The sequence below is a fragment of the Mchenga conophoros genome, linkage group LG4, assembly GCF_057382185.1.
Source record: "Mchenga conophoros isolate Kocher_MC1m ecotype Shallow Benthic linkage group LG4, M_conophoros_male_GT1.1, whole genome shotgun sequence".
Taxonomy (NCBI): Eukaryota; Metazoa; Chordata; class Actinopteri; order Cichliformes; family Cichlidae; genus Mchenga; species Mchenga conophoros.
In genome coordinates, this window is record NC_140529.1 from 11,214,518 (window position 1) to 11,229,266 (window position 14,749).

General features: G+C 42.6%; 1 pseudogene; it reads left to right on the forward strand.

Moving 5' to 3' along the window:
• Positions 1 to 12,668: 12,668 nt before the first annotated feature.
• On the forward strand, positions 12,669 to 14,231 carry LOC146575556 (uncharacterized; annotated as a pseudogene).
• Positions 14,232 to 14,749: the final 518 nt, after the last annotated feature.

Here is a 14,749-nt window from a genome sequence, read left to right on the forward strand (position 1 = left end):
AATATCAGGCAAAATTAAATGTTATATTTACCTTCCTTTTCGATATATGGACCACCAGGACTCAATTCGCTGGTTATTCGTTGATGAACCAAACATGTGACTGGACTCTCCGCTGAAGTGGTCATCATGATGGTGACGTAGTGCGCACTGAACTGCAGCCATAATGCCGTTTTCTGTCCCACAGTCAGTTCTCAGTCTCATCGGTACAACACCAAGGCTCCCAACACATGACAAGTAATAGTAAGCTATAACCACTGGATTATTATTGGTTGGTCCACATTCTAGCCACAAAACCTTGCGTGAAAATCCATCAATGCACCCTGAAATGGCCAAACCGAATGGTTTGAGCTTGTCATAACCATCAGCATGCCACATGTAGTTGGGTCCCAGCGAATGATAGGTTCTCCTAATGAATCTTCTGCGTGTTCTCATCTGGCATCCATGAGGATTAAGCTCCCGGAGTATTTTCATCACATCATCCCTCTTCACTTTAAGATGATGCTTTTGTTTAAGTACCTGCCACATTGTTCGATACCCAAACAATCGCCCAGGTCCTTGAAGCTCCGCTCTGATTGCGTTAATGATCGTTGTTCTGGAGTGAAAATATTTTCTTCGGTAAAGTCCAGCATTATTAAGTTTACTTTTAAGACTCCTTAAACTTATCTTTACACCATGCAAACTTAACATCATGTCCATGATAACACTATATGAGTGACCTTCGTTGAAATATTTAATGCAGTACTGTAGGGTGTCTGATCCTTCAGCCTGGTATGTGTCCCGCAAAAGCTCCAGAGACCGTCCACAGGAAGCACAAAAAGGGGTGAAGAGGCTGAAGCTAACGCCACAAAACGGGCAAAACATTTTCCGGTTCTCTATGTAGTGCAGCAAGCACCGTCAGGGTGATAAGGAAGCGCTGTGAGGCGTGAGTTTCTCAACGTTTGTTGACATCCCGAATCACTTTTCTGAGCTACAAATATGGAGTAAGCCTAATCGTTGTGCCACTTCCGGTATTTCAGACAATCCCTTTCCGTCAAGGATTTTTAATTTGTTGTGGATTTTTAATTTGTTGCGGTTTTTTAATTTGTTGTGGATTTTTGATTTGTTGCAGTTTTTTAATTTGTTGTGGATTTTTAATTTGTTGCGGTTTTTTAATTTGTTGTGGATTTTTAATTTGTTGTGGATTTTTGATTTGTTGCGGTTTTTTAATTTGTTGTGGATTTTTAATTTGTTGCGGTTTTTTAATTTGTTGTGGATTTTTAATTTGTTGTGGATTTTTAATTTGTTGCGTTTTTTTAATTTGTTGCGGTTTTTTAATTTGTTGCGGATTTTTAATTTGTTGCTGTTTTTTAATTTGTTGCTGTTTTTTAATTTGTTGTGGATTTTTAATTTGTTGCCGTTTTTTAATTTGTTGTGGATTTTTAATTTGTTGCGGTTTTTTAATTTGTTGCCGTTTTTTAATTTGTTGCGCTTTGCACTTCCCAGCCACCGTATATATGTGATGGTGGCATTTTTTACTTTTATGATTGCACATGTCTGGAAAATGAAGTTATATTCTTGTTATGTGCAATAACATCAATGTTATTGTATACGTAGATTAGCATAAAGAAACAAAATAAATCTTCAATGTTGGCGTCCAATTTTAAGTGTGTGTGTGTGTGTGTGTGTGTGTGTGTGTGTGTCAGATCTCTGAATCTGACGTAATCCTCTGGATATTGAATGAGCTGACTCTTTTTTTTTTTCTTTTTTTTTTTTCCTTCTAAATGACATCAGAAACAGCAGTATGCGACATTACGTGATGGCAGAGCTTCAGTTCATCCTTTGTCATTTTTTTTTTTTTTTTTTTAATAAATAGGACAGGGGGAATGAATGAGAGAGAGAGGGGGAGAGAAAGAAAGAAAACCAAAGGGGAGAAGAGACGGTGAGAAGGGGGGGGAAGAGAGACAAAAAAAAAAAAACTCCTGGGTCACCTGTATGGAGAAAAAAAACAAACAAACAAACAAACAAAAACAAACAGAGGAGACAGCAAACAACAAAGAGCAACATAATAATAGAGAAAACAAAGCACCATCACAATAAACTAGCTAGTCATAGATATCAGTATTTACTAAGTAATAAACGATATTGTGCAGCACGCAAGATAGACAGCGCACAGTGTGCTTTGAGGCAGCAGCCAAGAAAGCTTTAGTCCGCGTCTGTGAATACCCATGTGTGCATACCTGTGTGGATCAGCATGCTTGCATTCCAAAGGTTTCTCCATGTAATGATCTGCTAGGGAGTGTGGGGGGGCCACAGCCCCGTCCTCCAGGGTGTGAAGCGGGTATGGAGGAGATCAAAACTCCAGACATCCAGAGGCCCCCAGAACACAAGAGACCATGGAAGACCAACAGAGGGGCAGCCGCGCCACTGTCCCAGTAAGAGCTGAGGAGAGTCCCAGATGAGGGCTCGCCCAGCAGCCGCGGAGCAGAAGTCAGGGGGAGTTGCAGTGACGCGCCCGTGAGCTCCGCCGGCCCCCAGCTGCGCCTGAGTGACCGAGCCCTAGGCCGAGAGGCCGGGGGCACCCCACCTCCAAAGGGGCCCGAGCGAGCCCCAGGCCCCAGGCCCCGACAAGCGGCCGCCAAGGAGTGAGCCGGTGTGTACCCGGACGCCCACCCCCAGACACAAAGAACCACCAACACACCGACACCTGAGGGAGTCCGCCACCGGCAGGGGAAGTGGTGGTGGGTGGAGATAGGCCTCCAAACCTTGGAGGGCCTGAGGTGTCCCCAGAGAGGTGGCGTCTGATACCCAACCTGACATATAGACACAGACATACAGGCACACACAGACACAAACATCCATTCCCACCCTCATGCTCTCATATGCACTCACTCCACACTCAACCAACGTGGAGACAGACATAAAGAGACGCTGTACACACAATCACACTCCCCAAGCGTACTCTACAAACCGGGTCTAGGTACCCTTGCCCCTGGAGGGGGGAATTGCACCCAGACCCAGGTGGTGTTACCCTTTTCCCTGCGGTGGGGAGAGGCAGACCACCCCGACTCCGCAGCAGCAGGGAGGCCCCACACCCCAGACCGCAGTCGGACGGCCAACTCCTCCTACTAGCCCTCCCGCTCCAGCAGGCCGCAGAGAATGGGGGTGGGAGAAGACTCCAAACCTCCCTCCACCCGCTCATTGTAGTGTTGATGCATATGTGTTCTAAGGTGCAATTAAAACCCAGGAGGGCATGGAGCTACCTGCCAAGGAGCAGCAGGTAAGCGCATAGTCCCTCCTGCTAACCCTCAATGACTAAGTGTATTTAAAATTGAGAGGTGGGCAACGACGTCAGGGGTGAGGTATACACCCTGATGGTGATTTGGACTCCGTGATTGTGCCCACCCCCAAGATCCTATATGTATGTGTAATGAGAGTGTGAATAATGTGAATGTCTAAGTTGTGGGATAAAATTGAGGCAGAGGCAGCCAGAAGGGGACGGGGGGGGTAGCCTCCTCTGCACCCTGGTGACATACCCCCACTCCAAGGCCCTGCATGTGTGGGTGGTTGTGGAGGAGCGGGAAGAGGGAGGCAGCTGGAGATGGGGAGGGAAGGAAGGGAGGGGCAGGTAACCCCTCCCTGGGGCCAGCTCCCCCGCTGACCCCAGTAGGCACTCCCACCCTCCGCGACCCGCCAGGGAAGGGGGGCCCAGGCCCATCAGACCGGGGCCCAGTGCAGTAGCGCCCCCCGGCTCCACAGAGCCCTGGACAGTCCACCCAACCCCACCACAGAGAAAACTGCACCCACCCCACCAACCACACATCTTCCAGACTACATAAGACGGTAAACGCCCAGGCTGAGATCTTCCTCCACCTCTCCTGTATCTCCCCCTCCTGCAGAGAGTTCCTGAGAGAAGAAAGCTCCTGCAAGATGTGACCATCCCCCCCACCAGTTGAAGAGCCCCCCAGGCGGCTCGATGCACCGGCGGCACCCTGCTCCAGGGCCGGGCCCCCATGCACCCACCCGCCCACAACCCCGGCAACACACCAACCAGGACCCGAGCCCCCGAGGCCCGGCCCGGGCCCCAGCCCAGAGACGGAGCGCCCCCAGAACCTCACGCCCATCCCGGACCCACCCAGGGGCAGCCAGGTTGCCAGGTCAGTAACCCGCGTCCCCTAGCCCCGCTGCACGCAGCCGCGAGGAAACAGTCACCTGAGAGCCAACAGAGCCCTCAACCGGACGTGACCGCTACCCCGGGTTGAGCCCCCCAAGGAAGATGCCTCCGGGGAACCCCCCGACGCCCTAAGCCTGTCCCTACCCCCTCACCAATCACAACAGTGAAGGCGGGACCAAACTATGACCCCCCACCCCCACTAGGTGATGGAGCTGATAAAAGGGGCCCAGAGCAATTGATCTAATGTGGTGGCAGAGGCTGTGTCAAGACTAATGTAATCTAATAGATAATTTCTATATTGGTTAGAATTAAGATTATTTTTATTTTTCCAGTTCATGAGGACTGTTTTCTTGGCTATGCATAGGGCAGTGAAGATCATATGGGCTATATTCTTTTCTGAAGTGACATTATCTAAGCTGCCCAACAAACACACTAAGGGGGAGGTTGGAATGTTACATTTCAGACATTTTGATAAGTCTTCACATATCTCGCGCCAAAACTTTTGCACTGGTGGACAGAACCAAAGAGCGTGGATGTAATTGTCTGGTGTATTGCCTTGACAGTGTGAGCAGTTGTTGGAAGATGTAAAGCCCATCTTGAACATCCGATGACCTGTATAGTGCACTCTATGAAGTATTTTGTATTGTATTAATTGCAGACTGGGATTTCTAATTAGATGAAAGGTTTTTAAGCAAATCTGAGACCAGAAGTTTTGGTCTAGGTTGACTGATAAATCTGCTTCCCACTTTGCAGTAGGAAGGGATATTGATTCATCTAATTTAGAAAGTGTTCTGTATATTTTAGATAATAATTTGGGGGATTTAAGAGTAAGAAAATGTGCCGCACTTAGTGGTGTTTGTAATTCAACTTGACTGAGGTTAAATTTCTTTTTTACTATGGATTTAATTTGTTGATATTCTAAAAACCTTGTCTTGTTGATCCCATATTGTTCAACTAGTCTGTCAAATGGAATAAATTCTGTTCCCTCTAATATATGTTCTAAGTATTTAATTCCTTTACAACTCCATTCTGGGAAATTAATCATATTATTGTTTTGTAATATGTCAGGGTTATTCCAGATAGGTGTACGTTTGCATGGGATTAATGAAGACTCCGTTATTTTTAGAAACTCCCACCATGCTGTTAGAGAAAAGCTGATGTTGATACTTTTAAAGCATTCATGTCTTTTGATGTTTGAGCTAATAAATGGTAGGTCTGAAATCTCTAGATCCTTGCATAGTGCCTGTTCAACATCTAGCCAGGGCTCAACTAAGAAGGTATGTTTTAACCATTCTGAGATGAACTGAAGCCTGTTGGCTAAGAAGTATTGGTGAAAATTAGGCAGATCTAATCCTCCTCTATCCTTGGTTCTTTGTAGCGTTTTTAAGCTGATACGCGGGGGTTTATCTTTCCAAAGGAATTTGGAAATATATGAATCCAGAGATCTGAACCAATCTTGTGATGGTTTGTTAGGGATCATCAAAAATAAGTAATTTATTTTTGGCAAGATCATCATTTTTATAGTGGCGACCCTTCCCATGAGTGATATGGGTAAAGATTTCCATCTAGTCAGATCGCCTTCTACTTTCTTTAGAAGTGGGATGTGGTTTAGTTTAGTTAAGTCTGAAAGCTTAGGAGAGATATTAATACCTAAATATTTAATATTTCCGGATTGCAGTGGGGCAGAGGAAGAATTATGGAAGGAGCAGTTAATGGGGAGAACTGTAGATTTTGGCCAGTTAATTGAATAATCTGAAACTCTTGAAAACCAGTTTATTAAAGTAATTACCTCAGAGAGGTTGGTTTGTGTGTTTTGCAGAAAAAGCAACACATCATCCGCATAGAGACTGATTTTATGTTCTATGTTCTTACATTTTATGCCCTTAATTGTTGTAGCCTGTCTAAATGCTGCTGCTAGAGGTTCGATAAAAATTGCAAAAAGTGAGGGGGAGAGTGGGCATCCCTGTCTGGTGCCCCTCAGGAGACAGAAGCTGGAGGATGTCTGGTCATTTGTTCTGATACGAGCCGTTGGGGAATTGTATAATATTCTTATCCAGTTTATGAAAGAGTTTCCAAAACCAAATTTGTGTAAAGTTGCGAATAAAAATTTCCAGTTAACTCTGTCAAATGCTTTTTCTGCATCTAGAGATAATATTATGGCTTCGATGTTTTTATCGTATGAGTAGTCTATTAAATTAAGTAATCTACGAGTGTTTGTTGAGGAGTGCCGACCTTTTATGAAACCAGTTTGGTCAGGATGAATTAAGAGGGGGGTCATTTTCTCTAATCTCTTTGAGAGAGCTTTGCAGATTATTTTAAGGTCTACATTTAAAAGAGAAATTGGACGATAGCTTGAGGGAAATAAAGGGTCTTTGCCTGGTTTTAGCAGGAGACTAATGTTGGCAGAATTCATATTTGGTGGTAGTCTGCCCTTTTCCTCGATTTCCTGCAACATGCTGTGGAATACTGGTGCCAAAATTGTCCAGAATTCTTTGTAGAATTCTGCAGGGAAGCCGTCTGGACCTGGAGCCTTATTATTGGGCATACTTATCAGGGCTTCCTGGAGTTCACTTGGCGTCAGTGGCGAATCCAATTCCATTGCTTGACTGTCTAGTAATTTTGGAAGAGTTACGTTGTCAAGAAACAGATCAATTTCATTTTTAGATGGGTTTATTTGTGGTGAGTATAAAGTTTCATAGAAATCCCTAAAAATGTTGTTTATTCTTCCAGGATCATATATTGTGTTCCCCGATAAATCTTTAGCAGCACATATAGTTGTTTTTTCTTTATTTATTTTTAGCTGGTTAGCTAGAAATCGACCTGATTTGTTACTGTGTTCAAAATTCTGCAAGCGAAGTCTTTGTATAAGGAATTGTGTTTTTTTATTAATAGTTTCATTTAATTCTAGTTTTGTTTTGCATATTTTGTTCAATGTTTCCTGATCTTGGTGGGACGCGTAGGCTTCTTCTAGTGATTTGATGTTTTTTTCTAATTCCTGAATATTTTTGTTTTCTTCTTTCTTTTTGTGTGATGAGAAAGAAATTATTTTACCTCTCATCACAGCTTTCCCTGCTTCCCATAGAACAGAAGCAGATATTCCGGGAGTGTCATTAAAGTCTAAATATGAAGTCCATTCCTTTTTAAAGTATTTAATAAAGTCTTCATCTTTAAGTAGTGATATATTAAATCTCCAGTTTTTACTTGGCGTAGTATTATTCTTGTGCATTAGTGTTAAAGATACAGGAGCATGATCGCTGACAGCTATAGGATGAATCTCAGTGTCTGAAATGTCACACAGCAGTGAGCTGCTGACCAAAAAATAATCCAGACGAGAGTAAGAGTGATGAACATGCGAGAAAAAAGTATATTCCTTACTGGTGGGGTGAAGAGAGCGCCATGCATCGCAAAGACCAAAGTCGTTCATATACTGTTTGATTATATTTGTGGACTGCCAATTACGCTGAGTTCCTGTTGTGTTGAGCCTATCCATTTCTTCATTTAGTCCAAGGTTGAGGTCACCGCCAAGAATGAGTGTGCAATCAAGGTGTTCAGAGAGTGCACTAAAAAAACCGTGGAAGAATGAGGGTTCATCAACATTTGGACCATATATACTAACAATACATAGTTTTTTGTTCAATATTGATAGTTTAATAATTAGAAATCTACCCTCTGGATCTATAACTGTATCGAGTACTGTAAAATTAACATTTTTATGTATTAAAATTGCTACTCCCCGTTGTCTAGAATTATAACCGGCTGCAAACACGTTAGGAAACTCAGGTGTTTTAAGTTCATTTAAACCTGTGACAGGTTTGTGAGTTTCTTGTAATAAAACAACATCTGCCTGTAGTTTTTTAAGCTGGTTAAATATTTTTAACCTCTTTCCTCTGGTGCCAGCTCCATTTACATTCCATGTGACAAACCTCAGCATGCCCTTAATTGTGCGTGTATGTTTAATGATGTATGCTGGGTGTTTCGTTTAGACAGGTGGAGAGAATATGGAAACATCCCTTGTTTGTAAATAGAAAGAGAAAAAGAAGTGTGGTGAGAGACTCCATAAGTCTGACTATGTGTGTGAATATTCACTAATATGAACAAGCGTGGCTTGCTTATGTGTCCTGCAAGTCTGTGCGTGCTGTGAGGCTGTTGTGAATGTGCTGCCGTTGAGCTGATGTGTTTGCGTGATCGTGTTGTGAAAATATGGAGAAATAGAGGGTGTTGTTTGTAGGTGAGTGGGGAAGTAGGTGACCACAGCAGTGAAAGACAAGAGAAAGAAAGAAACCACATGAACTGTGAGCGACAACAAAAAAAAGGAAACGAAACGGAAACATTCCAATTAAAGCAATGACGGAGGGTGACGGTGTTATATCTGCTATGACATCCTACTGATATTACTAGGTTAAACACATTTTAAAGGAGAAAGTGTGAATGAATAAGAAAAGAGTGTAGCGGGTTCTTATCTGGAGTGCAGTCAGTATAACCACGGTGTGGTGCCGGGGTCGCGGTACAGCTGTCCGTCCACGTAGAGCCGGTCCACAGCGATGACAGCACGGGAGCCTTTCTGGATAAAGCTACGTCGAACTGGGAACAGGACCTTGCGTCGTTCCAGGATCTCTTTGGGGAACTGGTCGTTCACGCTGAAGTCCGTTCCTTTCAGCTCTCTGCCGCGACTCTTCACCTGTTCCTTCTGTTTGAATTGGCTGAATTTGGCCACAATAGGCCGTGGTCTCCCGGTCCGCGACCGCGCGCCCCCCAAGCGATGTACTCTATCGAAGTCGATGTTCTTTACGGTGTCCTCCGGCAGCTTCAGGTGGATTTTAATGAAGCTTTTCACCGTTGCCTCTGCGTCCTCTCCGGCAGTTTCTGGAATACCAGAAAACACAAGATTATCTCTCATGCTACGGGCTTGTAGATCGATAACGGACTCTTTTATTTTTTTATTTTCAATGTTTAGCTGGGTCACGTTATCGGTGAGAGATTTAACCGACTCCCGTAGCGTGGCATTTTCAGCGGCAAGCGTTTCCACCTGCCGCTGGCTGAATTCCAGGGATTCTCTCAGAGATTTAAATTCCCGGTGTAAGATCTCCACCAGGGACAGCCTCGCATCGAAACTGGACAATCGCTTGATTATCTATGTCTTACAGGGTTAGGAGGTGCTGGGAATGTGGAGTTGTAAGGGGTGCACAGAAACGGTATCAAGTCGTTCCAAGCTTTTGCATCACTACAGATTAAAACATCCACATTTTGGACGTCGTTCTCACTTTCCATGTACATACCTGCATTGTCCATGCACCTTTAAAACGTGGAATGCCCTTATTGTCCATCAAAATAAAATCCACAGCACGGGGGTCACTACTAAAAAAAAGGCGATTTTCAGTTGCCACCTTTGCGAATGCAATGATTTAGCATCAGAGCGTGATTATTTTGCTCACATATATGCGCATCTTAAAAGAAATGAGACACTTACTTGTATGTTTCTAGGCTGCAACTTTAAAACAAACATTTACTGTACATTTAAATCACACAAAAACCGTAAACACAGACATTATACACCAGGTGATTTTAAACGAGGTATAGTAAGAACAGGAATCGCACCTACAAATGAATTTGCGGAAAATAGTCAGGAGTTTGTAGATCAGTTGGATACTGTCATTCCTTCACATGGTCAGTGTGATACTGAGGACTTGCAAAAAGTCATAGAGCAAAGTTTTGCAAATACTCTGCTAAAGCTGGAGCATTTGGTCCATGTGCCAAGCACAGCTATTGATGTATTTTTAGAGGAACTCTATCATTTGATACGGTCGGCACCTGTACCATTATCCTGTGATATTGTGACGAATATCTTTAATCAAAGAAACCTCCCCATTGATAAAGATCTCATTACAGAAACTATTAATGCAGTTTTTTCAGGTAATCCTGTACTAAGGTCCATTCAAAAGGGTGGTCCGCTAAGCACAGCATATCTGCGTAAGCAGTATTACAAGGAAAATTTCTGTGTTTTAGAACCAGTTGAATATATACTTGATGCTGAAAAGAAACACAGTTTCCAATATGTCCCATTGCTGAAATTGTTACAGCAGCTGTTGAGTAGAAAAGATGTTGTTGATGAAGTTGTGAAATGCCATAAACAACAGGTGGGAACAGACTACTGGGTCATATCATTACAAGTCTTCAAGTGATGGTTCCCTATTTAAGGAAAACTTTTTCCTTTCTGGAGAAAATCTAAGGATTTCCCTACGTTTTTATGTGGATGACTTTGAAGTCTGTAACCCCCTTGGTACCTTATCGTCCATCTACTTGTCAGTGTTGTGCAAAACCACTGACGTTAAAACTTATGGTTATGACAAAATCTTGGAACCTCTTCTACAGGATCTGAAAACTCTTGAAGAACATGGCGTTTATGTTCCACTATTAGGAGAGTCAGTCAAAGGTACAGTCGTAAGTGTAATCGCAGATAACCTTGGAGCACACAGTGTTGCAGGATTTATGCAAAGCTTTTCTGTAGAATACTATTGCAGATTTTGCACAGGGAAGAGCAGTGATATTCAGCTGTATTCTGTAGCGTCTGGTGCTTTCACGCTAAGAAGCAAAGACCTTCACCAAGTCCATGTCAAACAAGCCCAAGATACAGGTACAGGCTGTTGTGGAGTGAAAAGAGAATGTGTCTTCACCAAAAATCTGTCCCACTTTCATGTCATATTTGGTTATCCGCCTGATCTTGCTCACGATGTTTTTGTGAGTAGAGTTGGCTCATTGCTTGACAGTTCTTATATCAAAGAAGTTTTTCACTTTAGCCGACTTAAACAATGCGATTCTGAAGTTCCCCTACAAATGGGAAGATAAGACAAACAGACCTCATGTAGTGTCACAAACTTTCTCTAGCACCAAAACAGTAGGAGGAAATGCGCATGAGAACTGGAGCTTGCTCCGGTTCTTGCCTTTTTTAGTTGGATCACTTGTGCCTGAAGATGAGCCTGCATGGCTTGTTCTCATGACTCTGAAGGATATCACAGAACTTGTCGTGTCCCCTGTGCATAGTGATGACTCTCTGGCTTTTTTGGAAAGCAAAATTATAGAGCACAGACAGCAATACCAGGCACTGTTTCCTGATGTTAAGCTACTACCAAAACACCATTATTTGGAGCACTATCCACAGATGATTAGGTTTTTTGGTCCAGTTGTTTGGCTGTGGACAATGCGTTTCGAGGCCAAACACAGCTTTTTCAAGCAGGTCATGAGACACACAAGCTGCTTTAAGAATGTGCCTCTCTCCTTGGCCTCAAAGCATCAGATGATGATAGCTTACCATCTAAGCTCCCCATCTCTTGGCAAGTCTGAACTAGAGGTCTCGGCTGTATCAACTTTTCCAGTGGATTTGCTTAAAGAGGAGATGGCTAGAGTCATTAGGCAAACATTCCCTGACATTCTAGAGATAAACCTTGCACAGTGTGTGACAATAAAGGGCATAACTTATAGGAAGGGAATGGTACTGGCCCACAGGGCAGCTGGTGGGTTGCCAGAATTCTGTGAAATAAACCACATCTGCATTGTAAACCAGAGCATATTCTACATTGTCAGAGAGCTCGGTGGCTGGTACAGGGAGCACTACAGAGCTTTTGAGCTCAACCCAGTATCTGCAAGAATATTCACTCTTGTTTCACTCCGTGAACTCCTTGACACTTATCCACTGGTTGACTACAAGATCGGATCAGTCCGCATGGTGACTTTAAAAAGGCATATAGAAATAAAAGGTGTGCAAATATTTGTAATAAGTTCAGTCACATGTATTTCACTAGATACTTTTTTTTTTTTTTTTTTTTGTATATCTGACCTTTTATAACTGACTGATATGTATGGGTAACTGTATGAAGACTAAACTGAAGTTATTCTTTCTGGGTGTCTGATGTATTGTTGTTGTTTTTTTTCGTCTACAGAATAGCTGCTTGAAATGGGGACCCCTGTGATCCTAAAGATCATCTTGACTGATGGAACCTGTCAAAGGCTCATTCTCTCCAATGGACCACCTGAATCAATTGAGGATCTCATTGTTGAAGTCAAGAGACAGTGTGGTCTTCAGGGCGATTTCAGACTTCAGTTTATGGATTCCTTGTTTGGGAATGAGTTCCTTAATCTTACCTCAGTTTCAGAAGTGGCAGACAGAGGGACTCTTAAAGTTATTGACATGTCAAGACCCACCACTATGCAGCATGAGGATTATATCATTCTTGATCCTGTCCAGGACTCCGAAGCCCTCAGCTGTTCCTCTGTTAACGATTCTTCGTACCTGTCTGGTGGATCTGTGGACACGGATGTGTTGTCATCAAGTGAGTCAACAAGCTCACGATCTTCTTGGCCTGCTGTCTTTTATGTGCCCAAGTTTTCGTATGATGCTGAATTACAACTTCAGCAGGCAAAAATTGTGTACAATCAGAATGGAACTGCACTTATTCCAGATCCCAAGTTGAAGTCAGCCATCCTTGAAGGTTTGGTGCAGGAAATTGTGAAGTATAAAGTGTATGTCAGTGATAAAGAAATGGATCAAGTAGCTCAGAGTCTGATCAAGAAGCATCCCTGTCTAACTGAGACAGGCTCCAACACTGGATTTGGAGGATGGAAGACCAGTTTAAAATATAAACTCTCAAACTATCGCACCCAGCTACGAAAACTGGGCTGCCCAGAGGTGACTGTAAACTCTCTAAAGAACAAACCTGTTGGAAGATGCAGTGCAGCCTTTGGTGTCAAAAAAGCAAAGAGGGCAGAAGTTAACTTTTGCCCAACATACCCACCAGAAGAAACTGAGGAGAGCCTGGAGGCAATGCGGAAAACTTTACTCTTGGACATAAAGAAGAAGAACAACAGAGAGTTGGTGAAATTCAAGATGGAAAAGACTTTTGCCTACAGAAGACATGAAGTTGTTCGTGATGCACCAATGGTAGAGGCTTTCATGGCAAGATGGCCTGCTCTATTTGATGTCCATGAGGTAAAGTTTGACTCACACCGGGAGTTCTTGGAAGAGGTGTTAAGCTAAAATACTTTAGGCACATTTAACAGCCAATTTCTTCAGCATTGGTGATTGTGGCCTTCTTCCTGGTGTTAAACATTTGAAGCTCACTCTTTTGTGCTGATGTTTTCAGATCAATGCTGAGTTTAAAAGAATTACCACAATCCCCCTTCAATCAAAGTTCCTGTCTCAGATGGATCTCCACTTAGACAACCTAGTGAAGCTGTTCAAAAGAAGAGGAGGACAGCTTGGACAAAGACTGAAAAAAGTTGTGGCACAAATGGATAATGTAAGTGATAAAGCCTTAACACAACTATGACCCCTTTTGGACAAAACTTTTAATTGGTTAAAAATTGTAAATGTTTTTCCAATGATAAATGCTGTCATCTTGTACTACTTTTACATCTGCTTGTTTTTGTTTTAATCTACTTAGTCAACTTTATTAGTATGTGTGCCTTTACTTTGAAAGCATTCATGTAAAGTACAGTACTAAAACCTAAAATCAATGAGAAGGGCTAACTGAAGATACTAATCACACAAATTTCATTTCAGTGTGAAGATGTTGATGCTGGACGTGAGTGTGTCATTAAGGGAGTGTGTATCTACATGGGTGAAGATCCTGACAACCTTATCCGGGAGTATGTGGTAAGTACTTGGGGTATTTTATTTTATTTTTGGGGGGGGTGGGGGGGTGACTTTCACCAGTACATCATATTGCTCACTTGCCATGGATTGAGTAACATGACTTTTATTTTATTTATTTATGTATTTTTTACAGGACATGGATGAAGACGCCATCAATGAGGCCATTGAAGACACCACTGTTGGAATTTATCTTCTTAAAGAACAAGCTTCAGCAGATGAACAAGAAGACATTGGAGTTGTCCTTGAAGGCATCAGGGTGGTGAAGAATTTGGATAATGTAGCATTTGCTGTGGTAATGCTATTTGGACTCATGTATGCACTAAACCTTGCCTACCCTACTGACCTCTGCTACACCTTTGAGGTTTTCCAGAAGGTTTTCATGGAACTAAACTCTCCAACAAAGTTCTTGCTCTCAAAAACCGTCTGTTTCACTGAAGGGTCAAAGACTGCACTTCAGCAATTCTTTACTGAACACAAAACGAAAAACTGCAATGTTATACTGCTGATACTGTTTGTTTGGGGGTTTTTTGTTGTTGTTGTTGTTGTTTTTTCTCATGTGACTGCACTTCAAGGTGACACTTTTTTTCTTTTCTTCCTTTTGGTGGTATTGTATTGCGAGAAATGTTTACAGAGGTTTTTTAGCAATGTGCTCTGGGTCAACCTTTACATCCTGCTTATATGTTCAAAAGGAAGATTCCTTTAGGTGTTTGGTATTATGTGACAGTGTCATTTAAGCTTCAATTTAGTAAAAAAATTCTGTACAGCTAAATACAAAATGTGACATGTATGAAGATATATCTTATCCTTAATAGCAGCTTGCTGCCTCTTTGAGTTTTGGAAGACCAATTTAAGCTGAAGTTGTTCTATATATGTACAGACTTGATCATTCAAAGCAGCTTGCTGGTTTCTGTCTCTTAAACTCCAGGTAACAGGAGTTGTAGAAATGTTAAATG